At 43.2% G+C, this 19,284-nt stretch overlaps 1 protein-coding gene and 1 pseudogene across 5 annotated transcripts in view; both read left to right on the top strand.

Moving 5' to 3' along the window:
* Positions 1 to 19,284, top strand: part of LOC145393499 (serine/threonine-protein phosphatase 2A activator-like) — a 273,368-nt gene that overhangs the window by 66,085 nt on the left and 187,999 nt on the right. The window lies entirely within an intron of this gene.
* Positions 15,779 to 15,891, top strand: LOC145393597 (5S ribosomal RNA; annotated as a pseudogene).

The following is a 19,284-nucleotide window of genomic DNA, read 5'->3' as shown; positions in this document are numbered from 1 at the left end:
TAACCATCAGAACATCAGCTGAAATGGCCTGTGATTTCCATGCGTGAATTAATTAGGAACAAATTAATCCATTAATCTATTGGTCAGTTCAGGTTGACCCAGGCACTATTACATTGATTTTTTCTAGACTGTAACAGTCATGCTTACACCCACTCAGAGCAATCGAAGTTGATTTGCCAGCTGAGGTCCAATGTCCAATTAGGTGTGTTGGATGCAGTAACATTCTGCTTTTCTTTTGATACCACATTGTGTCCAAGTTGTTTTTGCATAACAGTTCACTGCACATTAGAGTGCATCCAGCAATTTTTCAGTTGTACTTATTATGTCTTCCATATTTTTTACGTTTTTGCACTTGGTAGGCTAGTGCAGAGTTTTGCTGATGTCTGTAAGCGTCATTCCTTGAGAGTAAATGTAGAAAAGAGTAAAGTGATGGTGCAATGTAACGGTGAATGGAGAGAGACTGGAATTGGTGAGAGAGTTCAAATACCTGGGTACAGTGATAGAAAAGAGAGGAAAAGGTGCAAAAGAAGTGGAAAGTAGAGTGACACAAGAAGAAAAGTAGCTGGTGCAATGAAGGCCTTGATAAGAAACAGAGGCGTGAGTGTTGCAGCTGCACGAGGCTTATATGAAGGAGTGTTAGTGCCAACTTTAACATATGGATGTGAGACTATGGTGTGGCATGAAAATGAAAAGTCAAGAGTAAGAGCAGTGGAGATGGGACTGCTGAGGAATGTATGTGGAGTACAGAGGGTGGATAGGATACGAAATAGTGTGATTCGTGAAAGATGCAGAGTGAGGAAATCGGTTGACACCAGAATTGAAGAGAGTGCACTGAGATGGTATGGTCATGTGGAGAGAATGGATAACAATAGAGTGGTGAAAAAGGTATATCTGAGCGAATTCGAAGGAGAGAGGAGGCTAGGTAGGTCAAGGAGAAGGTGGAGAGATATAGTGGATGAATATGTGAGGAAGAGAGGTTTGGAAGTTGATAAGGCTAGGGAACTGACGGGAGATCGAGCTGGCTGGATGAATTTTGTGAGGAAAAGTGCATGATCAGGGATTTTTGGCACCCCTTTTTAATGTGGCAGCGTCTGGATTGACTCTGTCAGATACAATTATGCGAAGCTACAGAATGTGTTGAATGTTTTTGGTGTATCCAATAGAGCCAGGCTTCCGGGAGCTTGGATGATGAGTGAATGGAAGCGTGGCAAGGCTTGTCAATCTCACGTTCAGTGTCAGAACCAATTTCCTAGCCCCGAGCTCCTACACTTCTCATGGGACAACACGGCATTGGATGACAGATGGATAGTGATGTCTGGTATGACTGGCCGAAGAGTGTGATTGCAAATGTGTATAAGGGTAAGGGTGATGGCCTGGAAAAAGGAAATTTGTGGGGGATAAAACTTTTGGCCCAGTCAATGAAGGTAATGGAGAGAATTCTAGAAAGTATGATTAGAGAAAGAGTTAATATTGATGAGATACAGTTCTCATTTATGCCAGGCATAGGGGCCACTGATGCCATATTCATTGTTCAACAGCTTCAGAAAAAATATATCGGAAAGGAAAGGGATCTGTACTTTGTTTTTCTTGATTTGGAAAAGACCTTTGACAGGGTCTAGGGAGGTGGTGAAGTGGGCAATGAGAAAGCTTGGGATCAAGGAGTGACTGGTTAGAGTGATTATGGTTTTATATATGTGGATGCTCACACCCAGGTGAGAGTGAATGGAGCTTTGAGTGATGAGGTTTCAGTGAATATTGGTGTGCATTGGGGTCGGTCTTGAATCCCTTATTGTTATATCATGGGGCTTGATACCCTCTCACATGATTTCAGAGGTGGACTTCCGTGGGGAGATGTGTGCTAATGATTTGGTATTGATTGCAGAGAATGAATGGGAGGTGGAGGAAAGATTTGGAATGTGGAAAGATGGTATAGGGCACAAGGGCTTGAGAGTACATGCAGATAGAACAAAGATATTGGTGTTTGGGGTTGGTGGCAGCACAGGTACTGTCAAAAAAGAGGGAGAGTGGCTGTGTGCGGTTTGGCACAGGAGCATGGGAAGTAATTCCATCTTGTGCAGTATTTGTGATACTTGGGAGATGTATCCTGTGCTGGAGGTGGGGCTGGAGCTAGCTCTGTGGCTAGAGTAAGGAGTGGTTGGAAGAATTTCAGGGAGCTGTTACCACTTCTGACATTGAGAAGGTTCTCCCTCTGTGCTAAAGGATCTTTGTATGCAGCATGTATTAGGTGAGCAATGCTGTATGATAGTAAGACCATGACAGTAAAGGAAGAGAATATTTGTAGGCTCAAACATACATAAATGACAATGATTAGGTGGATGTGCAGTGTGTCCTTGAATGCAAGGGCTTGGGGGGACTAGGTTTGCGATGGAAGAGTTAAGAGGAAGGATGGGACTGGAGTGTATTGGTGTCGTGATGATGAAAAGTAGGTTGAGATAGTTTGAGCATGTGGAGAGGATGGGAAATGACAACTGGCTGCAGAAAGTGAGAATTGTGAACATTGAGGGTGGGGTTACGAGAGGCAGTCCAAAGAAGACCTGGGACAAGGTCATGAGTGTGACCTCAGGGATAAGGGACTGAATAGGAAGGTTACCAGTGATTGAGCAGCATGGGGACTGCAATTAGGTGACCAAGGCACACATGCAAGCATGTAGGAGCCTTTATAAATGAAATGAAATGAGAACCTATGGGATATAACCCTATTGGTACTGGTCATCCCATTCATAAACCCGTATGTTCCCCTTTACAACACTTTATTCATTCTTTCCTCTTCATTCTGCCTATGGGTGACTCTACACTGAGTGACAAGCCAAATAGTTTCCAGTACACTAGGAAACCATTTACTATGCCAGGTGGTAACCATATAACCAAGTTCCAATCGGACTGAGCCTGTATAGGTTTTTATCCAAGGAGTGGTTGGGGTTTATTGCTCACATAATGCCACTCATGGATGAGTGAGACTGGTCACGCTCATCTTAAATGTCAGGACTAACTTGCCCAGCCCTGGGTTCCTACGCTCCTCTGTTGGGCGACAGGATTGGATGATAGATGGATAGGATATACCCACTATATACATGCATATGTAGTGAGCATATTTAAGTTAATAGGAAGTTATGAAAAGGGCACAGTAAGGAAGAAACACAAACCATAGAGAAACCTGAGATGGGCATGAGGTAAGGGATTCTTAGGCTAGGGGATGGAGAGATAGTGGTCTTCACCACCCAGGATCAACTCCTTGAGTCAGACCTCATCTTTGAATTATTCAGAGCCATCAGAAACCGCAGATACGGACGTACCCTATATCCGATGGGTATGTGTACCTATGATAGTCATCAGATATCGGTTTAGTTGGATTATGAAATAGTGTTCGCCATAAGTTTCTTAAGAAATAGCGAAGATGCTTTCTAGCCCCTACCCCAAATTCACAAATTTTTTATGTAATCTGCCAACAAAAGATACAAAATAAAACTTAATGGTTATACCAGGAACAATGAGTGTCCAAAGGACCTCCTTTCCCACCCCAGGGCAGAGTGAGAAGTAGCCATGTACAGACAACCCAAATTTGCCCAATTTAATGGGCCACGCTTCCATTTGCTCACCATTCAAGCCCCCGGAATCCTGGCTTTATCAGATATGCCAAAATCATTCATCACGTTCTGTAGCTTCACATAAACATATCCAGTAGAGTTAATCCAGACGCTGTCACGTTAAAAGGGGGTGCCAAATCCCTGATCATGCGCTTCTCCTCACAGTATTCATCTAGCCAGCGTGATCTTTTGTCAGTCCCCTAACCTCATCGACTTCCAAACCTCTCTTCCCCACAGACTCATCCACCATATCCCTCCGCCTTCTCCTTGGCCTACCTCACCTCCTCCCTCCAAAGGATTTACTTATTTTAAGAGTACTGTACCATGTTTGTGTTTGTACAGCAGCCACCTTGGACAGTCATTTGTTAAACTCAGGATACCGTGCAACCCAGTATACACAGTCAGTTTTGTGTACACAGGAATATGTTTGTCAGTTATAAAACCTCATATTGACAGACCATGATTTTATTCGTCTCTTTCCTCCCCCTCTATTTTTCTCCCACTTTTCCTCTTCCTCTTTTCTCCTTTCCTAATCCCTTTCCTCTTCCTGTTACTTCTATCCTTCGTTCTTATTCACTTTTGTGTTACATCAAGAGGTTATAAAAGAAAACAACAAGAGAAAATTCAATAAAAGAGGAAGTACACACAAAATTTGCATCCCTTTTCTTCTTATTACTTGTTTAGACAGTTTGCACAAACACCATGCAGGTTATTCTGGCCTCTGTCCAGCTGTCAGAAGGGATATGTACTCTCTCTCTTTTTTTTTTCTTACCTTTCCTGCTGCCGTAACCTCTGTCATTCTTTCTTGTTCATTGTTGAGTCACATTCAAAGGTTATAAAAGAAAACAACAAGAAAAAATTCAGTAAAAGAGGAAGTACACAAGGGTTACCCGAAAAACTCCTTTGTCGGTGAGGTATGAATGAGGCCATTTAAATCTGAAAGCATTGAAATGCTGCCTTACCCCCTGAGGATGCCTAGAGTATATTGATGGCTATCTACAGTACCTACAAAAAGTATATGGAATTGCTAAAAAAACAACAAATGCCTTTCATTTTCTTTATTTTAGTGCATTGTATGGCCACCATGTGCCATGAAAACATCTTGTATGCGTCGAGGCATGGAGTCAGCAAGTGTTCTGCAGTAATCCAGGCCAATTTCGTGCACCCAGATGTCCTTGGTAGATTCAACAAGGCGTGGAATTGAAGAGGTGTCCTTTCCTTGAAGTTTCAGCTTCATGCGAGACCACAGCTCCTCGATGGGGCTCAGATCTGGAGAGTTCCCAGGCCACTCAAGAACGTTCACCTGCCTGTCTGCCAACCATTTCATGACCTTATTTGCCTTGTGGCATGGTGCACTGTCTTGCATAAAGAAGTTGCAGTCATGGATATCTTAAGAAATCAGTATATGGCTTTGCAAGACATCAGTGTAACGATCTCCAGTCATTGTGATGTTCTTGGGTAGCACATACAATCCTCCATGCCCTTTCTCTCTACTGAAGCATCCCCAAATCATGACTGAGGGTGTTTGACAGTCATTTGCACATACCGGGGGTCAAGGAGATTCATGTGTGACGGACGTCTCAGCTTGCCACGCCTCTGTGCACCCTACTGGATAGTCGACTCATTGCTTCATAAGACCCTTCTCCAGTCTTCATGAGTTAAATCTCTATATTTCCTTGCAAAACTGCGATGAGCAGCACGCATTTTGCGAGTCAGAAGAGGCTTGCTGGTCGAGGAACGAAGAAGCAGCCTCATTTCTTTCTGGCAGCAATATTGAATGGTGCGCTCAGCAACACATCCAAGGATAGCAGGGTAGGCATGCTTCAATTGATTTGCAGTGATTTGTGGATTTTTCAGTACTTGTCTCTTGATAAGCTTGTCAGTTGTTGTTGTTACCTTTGTGGGATGCCCAGGAACAGGTTTACGAGGTGGAATCTCATATTTGGAGAAATCCATTGCCTTAGAAATCAGGCTGTAAATGGCTGTCTTGCCTTTCCCTGTATGCTGACAGACTTCCTTGACAGGCATGTTTGCATCCTTCAGGGCAAGAATCACAGCCTTTTCATGCTCAGTAAGGTTCTTAGGCCCCATTCTACAGCGTGGCTAGGTAGCAGCACGACGTATAATGGAAGGGAAATAAACTGAGGGAATTATTATTCAGCACAGCCAAATACATCTCTCCTCTCTCTGGCGCTACCCGCGTGACACTGGCGGGAAATTGCATGGGTGGTGTTGATATGTATCTGACAAGAGTTGCCATGCACCAATTTAGTGAAATATGGGCCATCGGTTGGATGGTAAACTTCAGAATTCTGAAGACACCAAAACTGGTCATGGCCCACAGATATTCCTTATATATTTTGCAGGTACTGTACCTTCCAAGTTTCATGCCATTAGGACAAACTGTCTGGCCTGTGGCCCTCTTTTGAAGATTTTCGACATGCTACACTTCGTGTGTGTCAAATGCCATGTGCACCACCTAGGTGTGATGAAACCTGTCAAAAACAAATCTTAAAGTATTGGGCTATCATATGGTGCAAACTACACAGTGATTGGCCCTGTGGTTGCTGAGAAATGAGCCTCTCAAAAGCGTTATGGCTGGGTCTGGTTGTCCCAGGCCAGGTCGGGCTCCTCATACGTGAGAAAATGCCACTACTTGATGATAGACTCGTTAGGACTTCACCCTCACTCGTAATCATAGTTTTGATTCTCTCTCTCTCTCTCTCTCTCTCTCTCACTCAGTTCAGAAGTGAAGTTGAATTCTGCATAAATGTGGGCCCGCTGGGATTATTTCAGAAGATTAAGGGCGATGATGATCATGATGATAGAAGGGGAATTATTTCATGCTGGTCTCATGTATATTTTTTGCAGTACAGTATTGCAATATACAGTGACAACTCCGATTACTCTGGTTTCATTTGTGATTTTTACCATTTACGCCAAGAGATAGTGTAAACCCCACCCAGATTCATGTTACATGGGAAAGAATCTTGTTTGCACATAATAAAACCTAAATTAGTCCCCCCCCCTCCAAAAAAAAAAATATGGTCTGCCAAGTCCCGACATTTCAAAGTCCCACTCAGTGACTTGTCAACATGGCTTGGCACTGAGTGTCTGCTTGCATGTTTTCATAAACATTTTATTATTTTCCTTACAAGGGGCTACAGGCACTAAGAATATTTTATTATTAAAAGTGAGAATGAGATCTGTAGATGGATATGTAGTTGAACTGAAAACAGGCAGCTAGCTACATAAGTTATATAACACAAAGGAGACGGCTGGGCACCTTGCATCTGTGTGCATGTTTACCTAAAGATGTTATTATTTTCCTCAGAAAGAGTTGCAGACACTTAGAATATTTTGTTGTTTACTAAGAGTGAGAGTAGAATGCATAGATGGATATGAGTAGAACTGAGTCAGGTGACTAGCTGCATAAGTTATATAACAAAGGAGACAGCTTGGCGCCTCACGTATGCATTCTTGTTTATGTAAACATTTTATTATTTTCCTCACAAAGAGCCACTGGCACTAAGAATATTTTATTATTTACATGCTTAAAGGCCGCCTTTGGTGGCCTCAGCTCGATGTCAAAAGGTCAGAAATGAGTCATAACTTGGGAACCGGTGGCCCATTTTGACTGGAAATTGTTTTATTCTTCAAGTTAGAGCATTTTAATGGTACCTTGCTCCAACAAAAATTGCGCAACATTGCGTCGTTTTTGCTGTGTTAAGGTAACAGACCAACAAACATACAGAAATCGGATCATTACAATGTAGATTAAAACAGAGTAAGATGCTGAGATGGATATGAGTTCAACAAACAGCAGACGACTAGCTACGAAAGTTACGTAACAAAGGAGGCAGTCTGGTGGCGTCACCTTGGTACCCACTGCATTCATGTTTATGGAAGTATTTTACAGTAAGACCTTCCATATCCAGCAATGGCCAGGTTTGGCCATAGTCGGTTGTTGGAGTTTTCCGGATTGTGGAGGATAATGGACCTTACACCTAGGCAAGCAAACATTGATACAAATGAAATAGTTTGTTTCACCACCATGAATAGTTGATGTATAGATCACCATGTAGAAGACAAGCCCAACCCTTTAACACAATGAAAATTTCTAACAGTCTGTGCGAAGTAAACATTCTGAATCACTCACAATTGAACTTCTTCTTCACTGTTGAAATCATAACTTAAACTCTAGTCTACAGTGTGTATATATATATATATATATATATATATATATATATATATTTTGTCTGGGTTGTGTGACTGTGTTGATGGTCCTGGTGTCACATCAGGAGCAGTTGTTGATCCCAGTGTCGCAATGGGTGTGTCTTGTTTTCGTGTAGCACAAGCAAAGCGCATTCAAATGTCTACTTGCTTGAGACAACGACGGCGTTCGTGCAAAGTTTTATTTTGCTGCATCATAAGGTGGCTGCTAAAGTGGCACCAGATGAGAGGTGGGGTAGATGGTTGGCTGAGAATTTTCAGCAGAATAGGAAAATGTTTTGGATGGAGGTGAAATGGGTGTGAATGGGAGAGTCTCGGAAGAAAGAGTGAGTAAAAGCAGTGGATGGAAGGATGTTAATTGAGATGGATACAATAAGGAAGAGATGGGCAGAGTATTTTGAAAGATTGTTATATGTAGAGGAGGAGTGGGTGGCTGAGATTGTGGCAGATGGAAGGGTGTAAGGAATAAATGTGTTGGGAGAGTTGAATGATTCTTTGATCAAGAAGGAGGAAGTGCAGGAGGCAGTAAAGATGAAAAAAGGGAAAGCTGCAGGTATGGATGGGTGTGCTGTGGAATGCCTGAAGGGTGGTGGAGCAACTATTGTTGACTGGTTAGTAAGATTGTTGCATGTGTGCTTTGTGAAAGGCATGGTGCCAGTTGACTGGGCAAGTGCTTGTGTGGTCCCATTGTATAAAGGCAAGGGTGATAAGTATGAATGTACTAGCTTTAGGGGTTTAAGTTTGGTGAGTGTTGTAGGTAAGGTGTATGGCAGTGTTAATTAAGAGAGTTAGAGAGGATACAGAGGGAGTGATTGGTGATGAGCAGTGTGGCTTTAGGAGAGGGATGGGATGCGTGGATCAGGTGTTTGCTGTGAGACACGTGTGTGAAAATTATTTAGCGAAAGCCAAGGATGTGTTTTGGGCATTCATGGATTTAGAGAAAGCTTATGATAGAACTGATAGGGAGGCTTTGTGGACTGTTTTAAGATTGTATGGACTTGATGGTAGGTTACTAAAAGGGGTGAAAAGTTTTTATGTAAATAGTAGAGCGTGTGTAAAAGTGGGAAATACTGTCAGTGATTGGTTTTCCATGAGAGTGGGGCTGCAGCAGGGATGTGTGATGTCACCTTGGTTGTTTAATATTTATATGGATGGTGTTGTAAGGGAGGTGAATGCAAGAGTGTTAGGTGGAGGTCTGAGTCTGGTGAATGTTGATGGTAGAGAGTGGAATCTGAAGCAGCTGCTGTTTGCAGATGATACTACACTGGTGGCTGATTCAGAGGATAGATTGAGACAGTTGGTAGACGAGTTTGGAAGGTTGTGTGAAAGGAGGAAATTGTAAGTAAATGAGAATAAGAGTAAAGTGATGAAGTGTATGAGGTCGGTAGATGGTAGGAGGATGAATATAGTTTTGAATGGTGAGGTGCTTGAGGAGGTAGAATGTTTTAATTATTTAGGATCACCTGTTGCTGTGGATGGAAGAATAGATGCAGAATTGAAGTTTAGAATGAATGAAGTAGGAAAGGTGCTGGGAGGAATGAAAAAAGTTTTTAGATGTCGTTCGCTTAGAATGGATGTAATGAGAAGGCTGTATGAGGGTGTTGGGGTACGGACTGTGTTATATGGGGCTGAAACATGGAATATGGGTGTAGCAGAGCGGAAAAGTTTGAATGTAATGGAGATGAGGTGTCTGAGGAGTATGTCCGGTAAGTGGGGTGTCCGGAAAGTGGGCGTCTGGATAGTACGGGGATTACTGTATGTATATATATATATATATATATATATATATATCTGTATCTATATCTATATCTATCTGTCTATCTATCTATAGCAGTTTGCCACAAGGGCGTTGGAAGTAATTCCATCTTGTGCGATGTTTGTGATAAATGGGTGCACTGGAGATGTAGTGGTATCAAAGGTAGACTGCGAGATAATGCTGGTTTTATGTGTATGGCATGTTGGGGAAAGCAGGTGGAGATTGTCAGGCATGAAAGGCTGGAACTTGCTGGTGAATCTCGTGAGTGTGTGGAAGAGTTTTTTTATTTGTGAGACATGTTGTGTGCTGGAGGTGGGGCTGGAGCTACCTCTGTGGCTAGGGTGAGAAGTGGTTGAAAAGAGTTCAGGGAGCTCTTGCCCCTCCTGACACTGAGAGGACTCACCCTGTGTGCTAAGGGGTCTTTGTATGCACCGTGTGTTAGGAGTGTAATGCTGTATGGTAGTGAGACCTGGGCAGTAAAGGAGGAGGATATTCGCCTGCTCAGACGTACAGAAATGACAATGATTAGGTGGATGTGTAGTGCGTCCCTGCGTGCAAGGTCTGGGGGGGCTGGGGTTTACGATGGAAGAGTTGAGAGGTAGGATGGGGCTGGAGTGTATTGGTGTTGTGATGAGGAGAGGTAGATTGAGATGGTTTGGACATGTGGAGAGGATGGGGGATGATAATTGGGTGAGGAAGGTGAGAAATGTTAATATTGAGGGTGGGGTTATGAGGGGTAGACCAAGAAAGACATGGGACGAGGTCATTAACCCCTTCTTTACCGAATTTCTGAAATGTGTACCCCTGTACTCAAAATGAAATTTCAGCAGTGGAACCGAATACGATCATAGTACTCACAATCATTATAGGGGCCAATTGGGCTTCCTTTTCCTTGGTTTGGGTGCTTTGTGATCCCATGTGTGATGACATATGGCAACTCTGTCACTGATGCCACACTCCTCTGCCATATGCCCCTGCCATGGGGCATAGTTTTATGAAAATGACTCAGATATGTTGTGTAGGTCATTGTACCCTATATATTTTGAATTTGGTATATATAATGCCCTATAACACATGATATAATATAGCCAGATAATGCTTCTTGGTAAGGGGACTCTCGCTAGTTTAGCAACAGTGGTGGTACCACGGGAAAGTGTGTGGGAGCACGCCGTAGTGTTTTTCAAGCAGCTGCACGTGTCAGTGCTTTTGGATCTACTTCAGTGCCATGGCGTCCTGCGGCAATGAATCTGACTTGGATAGTGACTTAGAAGTGTCTGACGATAACGAAACACAATCTGACATAACTGTGAGCGACTCTGATGAGGAGTATCTACCCGAGAATGACGGTGAAGTGAGCGATAGTAGTGGGGAAAGCGATACTGATTCTGGTATCAGTTTGGCCTTGAAGGGCATCATCCCATCCCCACCTACTTTTGACCTGCCTGCATCCTACCTCATTCTTCATGGATCTTCTTCATACTTACAAGGTAAATAATACAATCATTATTCTCTTCCCTATTCATTGATTTATATCTCTATCTACTGTATTTATCTGTGTATTGTATGTTTACTAAATCAGTTGGTTAGACATGTAATATTGTCATGTACATTATTTTAACATATCATAAACACATCTCATGGTCAATATCTACTTACCAATACAAAAATAAATAGTATAAAGCAAATAGAAACAATATAATGATAAAATAAATACTACCCCACGAAGGAGCCACACCTGGGGGAAATTCGGTTTGGCAGGGGGGGAATGGGGTAACAAAGGGGTTAAGTGTGACCTCAGGGTTAAGGGACTGAACAGGGAGGTTCTGTGGATCGTGCACCATGGAGAGCTGCCTTAAGGTGACCAAGGCAGACGCATGCAAGCATGTTGGAGCCATTAAAAACTGTCTGTCTATCTATCTATAGCCCGATGCCTTAATCCTGCAAAGGGTGGCCACAGACAAAACACCTTCAAGTCGCTCTGTCACCCACCATTTGACTACCCTCCCCCCAACTCACTGTCCCCTCCCTCAACCTCTCAACTCCATCCCTCCACCTCATCCTCAGTCTACCCCTCCCTCTCCCTCCCCCCACCTCACCTACATACACCCTCTTAGTCAGTCTTTCATTCTCCATTCTCTCCACATGTCCAAACCACCTCAGTGTATTTCTCCTAATCTTCTCAACCACATCCACATCCACCCCACAACGTTCCTTCACTTCTTCATTCGTCAACCTGTCCCTCCATGTCACTCCACACACTCCTCTCAGGTAACTCATTTCCACTGCTCTCACCCTTGACTTGTTCCCCTCTTGCAAGGTCCACGCCTCGCTTCCATACGTCAGGGTAGGGATCACAATACTATCATGCAGTGACTTCTTAACTTTCATACTCACCTCCCTATTTCTCATCACTGCTTTCAGTGAACCAACAACCTTCCTTCCCTGCTGTACCCTTTCACGCACTTCATCCTCCAAAGTTCCATCCTTACTCATCACACTACCCAAGTACTTGAATGCACTCACACTCTCCATATCCTCACCATCCAACCTCACTGTACATTCAGTGACTTCATTCCGCTCAAACACCATAACTTTACTTTTGTTTACATTAACTTTCAGCGTCCTCCTCCTACACACTGTCCTAAATTCATTCATCAAACCTTGCAACTCCCATTCATCTTCACGCAGCAATACTGTATCATCAGCAAACAGCAACACCGGAATCTTCCAAATCTCACCCTCATTCATTAGAGCCACCCCCACATCCACTGCCCTACCCTGCACCTCCTTTACAACTCCATCCATGTACATATTAAACAGCCATGGAGACATCACACAACCCTGTTTCAGTCCCACATTGAGATAAAAAAATTCACTCAGCTCACCATCCACTCGCACCCTAGCCCTAGCTCCTTCGTACATGCTCTTCACAGCATTCAATAATTTCCCATCCACTCCATATATTCTTAATACCTTCCACATACCTTGCCTATCTATGCTGTCAAAAGCTTTCTCCAAGTCCATGAAGGCAGCATACACTTTCTTTCCCTTCTCTAGATCTCTACTAAACATCTTAGAAGAAATATCTGATCTACACACCCTTTTCCCTTCCTAAGTCCCCCTTGTTCTTCTCCAGCTAGCTCCTCTGTCATATGCCTAACCCTATCAATAAGTATTCTACCATATATTTTACCAGTCACACTAAGAAGGGAAATACCCCTATGGTTACCACATACTTCTCTCTCCCCTTTTCCTTTGTATAAAGGAACAATTATACCTGATTTCCAGTCCTCCGGAACCCTTCCCTCTTCCCAAGCCAATCTACACAACTTCCATATCCATTCCACAACAATCTCACCTCCATACCTCAGCATTTCACCACACACTCCATCAATTCCTGGGGCCTTTCCCAACTTGATCTTCTTCATTGCTTCCACTACTTCCATCCTTCTGATGTCTTCCTCCCTCCTCTCATCTCTCCTTCTCCCAGCCATTCCCCAACCACTTATACTCGTACTGCTGTCAATCTCTACATTCAGCAAATCCCCAAAGTGCTCCTTCCATCTCCTCAATTTCTCTCTCTTCTCCACCAACAATCAATTATTCCTATCTTTCACTCCCCTACTATTTCCCCTTTCACACTGCCTTACTTTCTTTACCTCCTTCCAAAACAATTTTTTACTCTCCCTCCATTTCACACTCAGATTCCTCCCAAACTCTTCATCCACTTTCTTCTTACTCTCCTTCACCAGTCTCTTCACCTCCCTTCTTCTGCTCACATATACCTCTCTCTTCTCTCTCTCATCTTCTCCCCTACCTCTACTTGCTAACCATTCACTATATGCCTTCTTCTTTTGTTCCACAGCTCGTTTCACCTCATCATTCCACCATGCTGTCCCTTGCACACCCTTGCATCTCCTCCTCACTCCACAAACCACCTCACACTCTGCGCCTATCTCTTCCTTAAATATCTTACATACGTCTTCCACCCCTTCCATCTGCTCTAGCTCATACCTTCCCAATCTTTCTTCCACTATGCTCTTATACTCTGCCATTTTCTCACTATCTTGCAACTTCTCCACTCTTCTTGTAGGAGCTGTTTCCTCCTGTCTTCCCCTTCGTCTCCTCAGCCATTTTCTTTGCAGCTTCACCTTGGCCATCACTAAGTGATGGTCTGGGACTCCATTCCCCCACCCTCTCCACACTCTTGCATCCAACACTTGTCTTCTCATTCGCTCATCCACACACATGTAGTCAATCATTGCCTTTCGTTCAACAAGTTTACCATCCATCCTCCTCATTACTTTCCATGTATACCTGTGGATCATCTTATGTCAAAAGTAGGTGTTGGCTATTGCCAACCCCTTACCAGCACAGATGTCCACCAAAGCACTACCATTCCCATCTACGTCATCTGACACACCCCACTGACCAACCACTCCATCCACTCGTACATTCCCAACTTTGCCATTCATGTCTCCAATCAAAAGCACTCTCTCGCTCCTCTCAAATTTGTCCATACATGCTTCTACTCTCACCCAAAACTCATCTTTCACTCTTGCCACTCGGTCCTCTGTTGGAGCATACACACACACAATCGCCCACACTTGTATACCTACTTTAATCCTCACCCATACAATTCTTGCACCCATTGTTTCATAGTGTCTTATATTCTCCTTCCACTTCATGCTTATCATTGGATATACTCCCTCTCTTGCCCTCTCATTCTCATTAACTGCCGCACATATACCTAAACCATATTCTCATTCTCTCACTCTTTCACCTTTCCATTTAGTTTCAGTCAATCCACATATATCCACTCTTGCATCCACAAGCACCTTAACAATCTCTCTCTTATTCACTTCATCATTCACTCCTCTCACATTCCATGTTCCCACCCTCAGAATGTCCTTTGTCCATTCCTTAGTCGTCAACGTATGGTCCGTCCTGGTCCGAGGCGCTATATTTGCTTTTTTAGTTAGTTCTTTTCACGGGGTGGGGCACTAACCCACCACCAACCCTTTTAGTCACCTCGTACGACAAGCAGGGATACTGGGGGAGTATTCTTGAAACCCCCCTACCCCCAGGGGGTATTATATATATATAAATATATATAATGTAAATATATATAAATATATATAATACCCCCTGGGGGTAGGGGGGTTTCAAGAATACTCCCCCAGTATCCCTGCTTGTCGTACGAGGTGACTAAAAGGGTTGGTGGTGGGTTAGTGCCTCACCCCGTGAAAAGAACTAACTAAAAATATATATAATATAAATATATATAAATATATATAATACCCCCTGGGGGTAGGGGGGTTTCAAGAATACTCCCCCAGTATCCCTGCTTGTCGTACGAGGTGACTAAAAGGGTTGGTGGTGGGTTAGTGCCCCACCCCGTGAAAAAAACTAACTAAAAAAGCAAATAAAGCGCCTCGGACCAGGACGGACCATACGTTGACGACTACGTTGGGTCTGGTTAGTACTTGGATGGGTGACTGCCTGGGAACACCAGATGCTGTTGGCATAACGTTCTCCCTACCTGTCAAGTGGGGTTGGTGGAGGATTAGTGCCCCTCCCTGTAAAACAATTAACTCTAAGCCCTTGGCCACCCTGTTTGGGATACATGGCATCTGGCAATGAATGAATGTATATATATATATATATATATATATATATGAATAAAATGGAGGAAAAGAGAAAGAAAAATGTAGTAATGTTCAATATCCCTGAATCAGAAAAAGACACAGGCAAAGAGAGAGAAAAAGATGATTACAAAAGCTGTTCAGATATAATTGTGGAAGAAATGGGATTTCAGAATATAGAAGTAGTAAAGACAATCCGATTGGGAAAGAAAACTGAGGGAAAGGTTAGACCAGTTCTAGTAACAATAGGAAGCGAAAAGATGAAATGGGCAGTTATAGCCAAAGCAAAGACGCTGAAAGATAGCACTAAACCAGAAATAAAGAAAATAGGAGTGGCATTAGATATGACCAAAGAGGAAAGGGAAGAAAACAAGAAACTTAGAGATGAGCTGGCAGAAAAACGGAAAAACGGAGGAACATGGAAAATAAAGAAGGGGAAAATTGTTAGGCTAGTGGGTGAGGAATGAAAGAAAAAGAGTATAAAAAAGGAGGAGGATGAGAATGAGAACGTACTTATAAACATACAAGGTTTAACAAAAGCAAATGCCACGTTGAGTACACCACTTCCCGTCCGATCAGCGAAGTTAAGCAACGTTGGGTCTGGTTAGTACTTGGATGGGTGACCGCCTGGGAACACCAGATACGGTTGGCATAACGTTCTCCCTACGTGTCAAGTGGGGTTGATGGAGGATTAGTGCCCCTCCCTGTAAAAACAATTAACTCTAAGCCCTTGGCCACCCTGTTTGGGATAAATGGCATCTGACAATGAATGAATGAATGAATATATATATATATATATATATATATATATATATATACACTCAACCCCCTGCTATCGCACCTAATTGGTTTCAGGAAACGCGCGTGATAGCTGAATTCGCGATAGCTGAACTGAAGAATCAATGGGAAAATGTCTAATTGGTATTTTGGTGGCCCATTTTTCTAACTTTTAACAAGTTTATGCCTGCGATTTCCAGCCAATCTCTCCTCCAACATGAAACAAAGCATTATTATATTAATAATGATGATGTGAAAGAGAGAGAGATTGTCCAGGTGCATGAGGGTGCGAAAGTTGATGTATGTGGAGTAACTGAAACTAAATGGAGAGGTCTGTGAGAGAATGGGAGTATGGATGGGGTATATGTGCAGGAGTAGGTGAGATTGAGAGGGCAAAAGGAGGAGTGTGTATAGTTGTGAGTAAAAGATGGAAGAAGAACATAAGAGAGTATGGATCAGTTGGGTCAAGGATTGTGTGGGTAAGATTGAAAGTTGGAATACAAATGTGGGCGATTGTGTGCGTGTATGCGCCAATGCAAGATCGTGCAAGCAGAGTGAGAGAAGAGTTCTGAACAAATATGGAAGTGTGCATGGAAAAGTTTGGAAGGAATGAGAGAGTGTTTTTGATTGGTGATATCAATGGTAAAGTAGGGAATGTGCAGGTGGATGGAATAGTTGGTGAGTGGGGTGTTCCTGCTGAGATAAATGAGAATGGCAGTGCATTAGTGGACATTTGTGCTGGGAGGGGATTGGTGATAGCCAATACCCTCTTCAGGCATAAAATGATCCACAGGTATACATGGCGAGTGATGAGAAGGGTGGGTGGCGAACTGAATGAAAGGAAGGCAATGATTGATTATGTGTGTGTGGATGAAAGGATGCGAAGATGTGTAATGGATGCAAGAGCTTATAGAGGTTGTGGGAGTGGACTTTCTGACCACTACTTGGTGGTGGCCAGAATCAAGATCCAACTAATATGGAGAAAAAGAAGAAGGGAAGGACGGGAAGAAGGAGTATTTGCAAGGAGAGTGGAAAGGTTACAAGAGGATGAGAAAAAGGCAGAATATTAGAGAGAAGTGGAGGAACGATTGGGCAAATATGAATTGGAGCAAATGGGGGACGTGGAAGGTGTGTGAAGGATATTCACAGAAGAAATATATGCAGCATGTGTTGTGGTGTGTGGGATGAGGTGAAGACGGAGGGGGCTGCAAGGAACAGCGTGGTGGACTGAAGAGGTGAGACAGGCTGTGGCACAAAAGAAGAAAGCATACATTGAATGGATGAGAAATAGGGGCGTGGAAGAAGTTGAGAGGCGGAAGAGAGAGTTATATGTAGAAAGAAAGAGAGAGGTGAAAAGATTAGTAAGAGAGAGTAAGAAGAGAGTGGATGAGGAAATTGGAGGGAATTTGAGTGTAAAGTGGAGGGACTGTAAGAAAATGTTCTGGAAAGAGGTGAAAAGAGTAAGACAGGGTGGAAGTGAAGTTAACAGGGGAGTGAAAGATAAAAATGGTAGATTACTAGTGGAGAAGGAGGAAAAAGTGAGCAGATAGAGAGAACACTTTAAGGAATTGTTGAACATAGAGGATGGAAGTGATGCGAGTATAAGTGGCTGGGGAATGGCTGGGAGAAGGAGGGAAGTGAGAAGACAGGAAGGAATCAATAGGATAGAAGTTGTGGGAGCAATGAAGAAAGTTTGATTGGGTAAAGCCCCAGGAATTGATGGAGTGTGTGGTGAAATGTTGAAGCATGAGGGAGAGATAGTAGTAGAATGAATGTGGAAGATGTGCAGATTGGCCTGGGAGGAAGGTAGAGTTCTGGAGGATTGGAAGTCAGGTATAATTATTCCCTTGTACAAAGGAAGAGGGGAAAAAGAAGTGTGTGGTAATCATAGGGGCATTTGTCTTCTTAGTATAATAGGAAAAGTGAATGGTAGGATACTTATTGACAGAGTTAGGGAAATAACAGCGGAATTAATTGGAGAAGAACAGGGAGGCTTTAGGAAGGGAAGAGGTTGTGTAGATCGGATATTCATTCTTAGATCTTTAGTGGAAAAGTTTCTAGAGAAGGGAAAGAAGTTTTATCCAGCTTTCATGGATTTGGAGAAAGCATATGACAGGGTGGATAGACAAGGAATGTGGAAAGTATTAAGAATATATAGAGTAGATGGGAAGTTGTTGAATGCTGTGAAGGGTATGTATGATGGTGCTATGGCTGCAGTGCATGTGGATGGTGAACTGAGTGAATTTTTCTCTTTGAAGGTTGGGTTGAAACAGGGATGTGTCATGTCTCCATGGTTGTTCATGTACATGGATGGGGTAATAAAAGAGGTACAAGGTAGGGTAGTGGATGTTGGAGTGGCCCTGGTGAGAGAGGGTAGTGTTTGGAAACTCCCTGTTCTGTTGTTTGCAGATGATACTGTGTTGTTGAGTGAAGACGAGGAGAGCTGCAAGGCTTGGTGGATGAGTTTGGGAGTGTAAGAAATGGAATCTAAAGGTGAATGTAGGGAAGAGTAAAGTAATGGTCTTTGAGAGAGGTGAAGTCAGTGAATGTACAGCGAGGTTGGATGGTGAGGAATTGAAAGTGTGAGTACGTCTAAGTACTTGGGTAGTGTGATGAATAAGGATGGAGGTTTGGAGGGTGAAGTGCTTGAAAGGGTAGAGCAAGGAAGAAAGAATGCTGGTTCCTTGAAAGCAGTGATAAGAAACAGGGAAGTGAGCATGGAAGTGAAAAAGTTACTACATGACGCTGTTGTGATACCAACTCTAACGTATGAAAGTGAAGCTTGGATGCTGTTGGAAGGGCACAAGTCAAGAGTGAGAGCAGTGGAAATGAGTTATTTAAGAAGAGCCTTTGGAGTCACATGGAGAGACAGGCTGACAAATGAGGATATAAAGGAGCGTTGTGATGTAGATGTGGATGTGATAGTAAGTGTTATGAGGAACACACTGAGGTGGTTTGGCCATGTGGAGAGGATGGAGGGTGAAAGACTGACGAAGAGAGTGTATATGAGTAAGGTGAAGGGGGGGAGAGGGAGGGGGAGGCTGAGGATGAGATGGAGGGATGGGGTGTAGAGGTATATGAGAAAGGGGGGTGTGAGTTGGGAGGAGGGCAGTGAAATGGTGGGGGACCGGGCGACATGGAGGCGATTTGTTTGTGGCCACCCTGAATGGGATTAAGGCGTCTGGCAATTGATAGATATATAGATATTAAGAATAACATTATAATGAATAAATAAACAGCATAAAAGTCCATCAGACTTACCTTTTTA

Source organism: Coenobita brevimanus, chromosome 24 (genome assembly GCF_032717465.1).
Source record: "Coenobita brevimanus isolate Jiangsu-jjx chromosome 24, ASM3271746v2, whole genome shotgun sequence".
NCBI classification, from domain to species: domain Eukaryota; kingdom Metazoa; phylum Arthropoda; class Malacostraca; order Decapoda; family Coenobitidae; genus Coenobita; species Coenobita brevimanus.
This window is presented reverse-complemented; position numbering and strand designations above follow the sequence as displayed.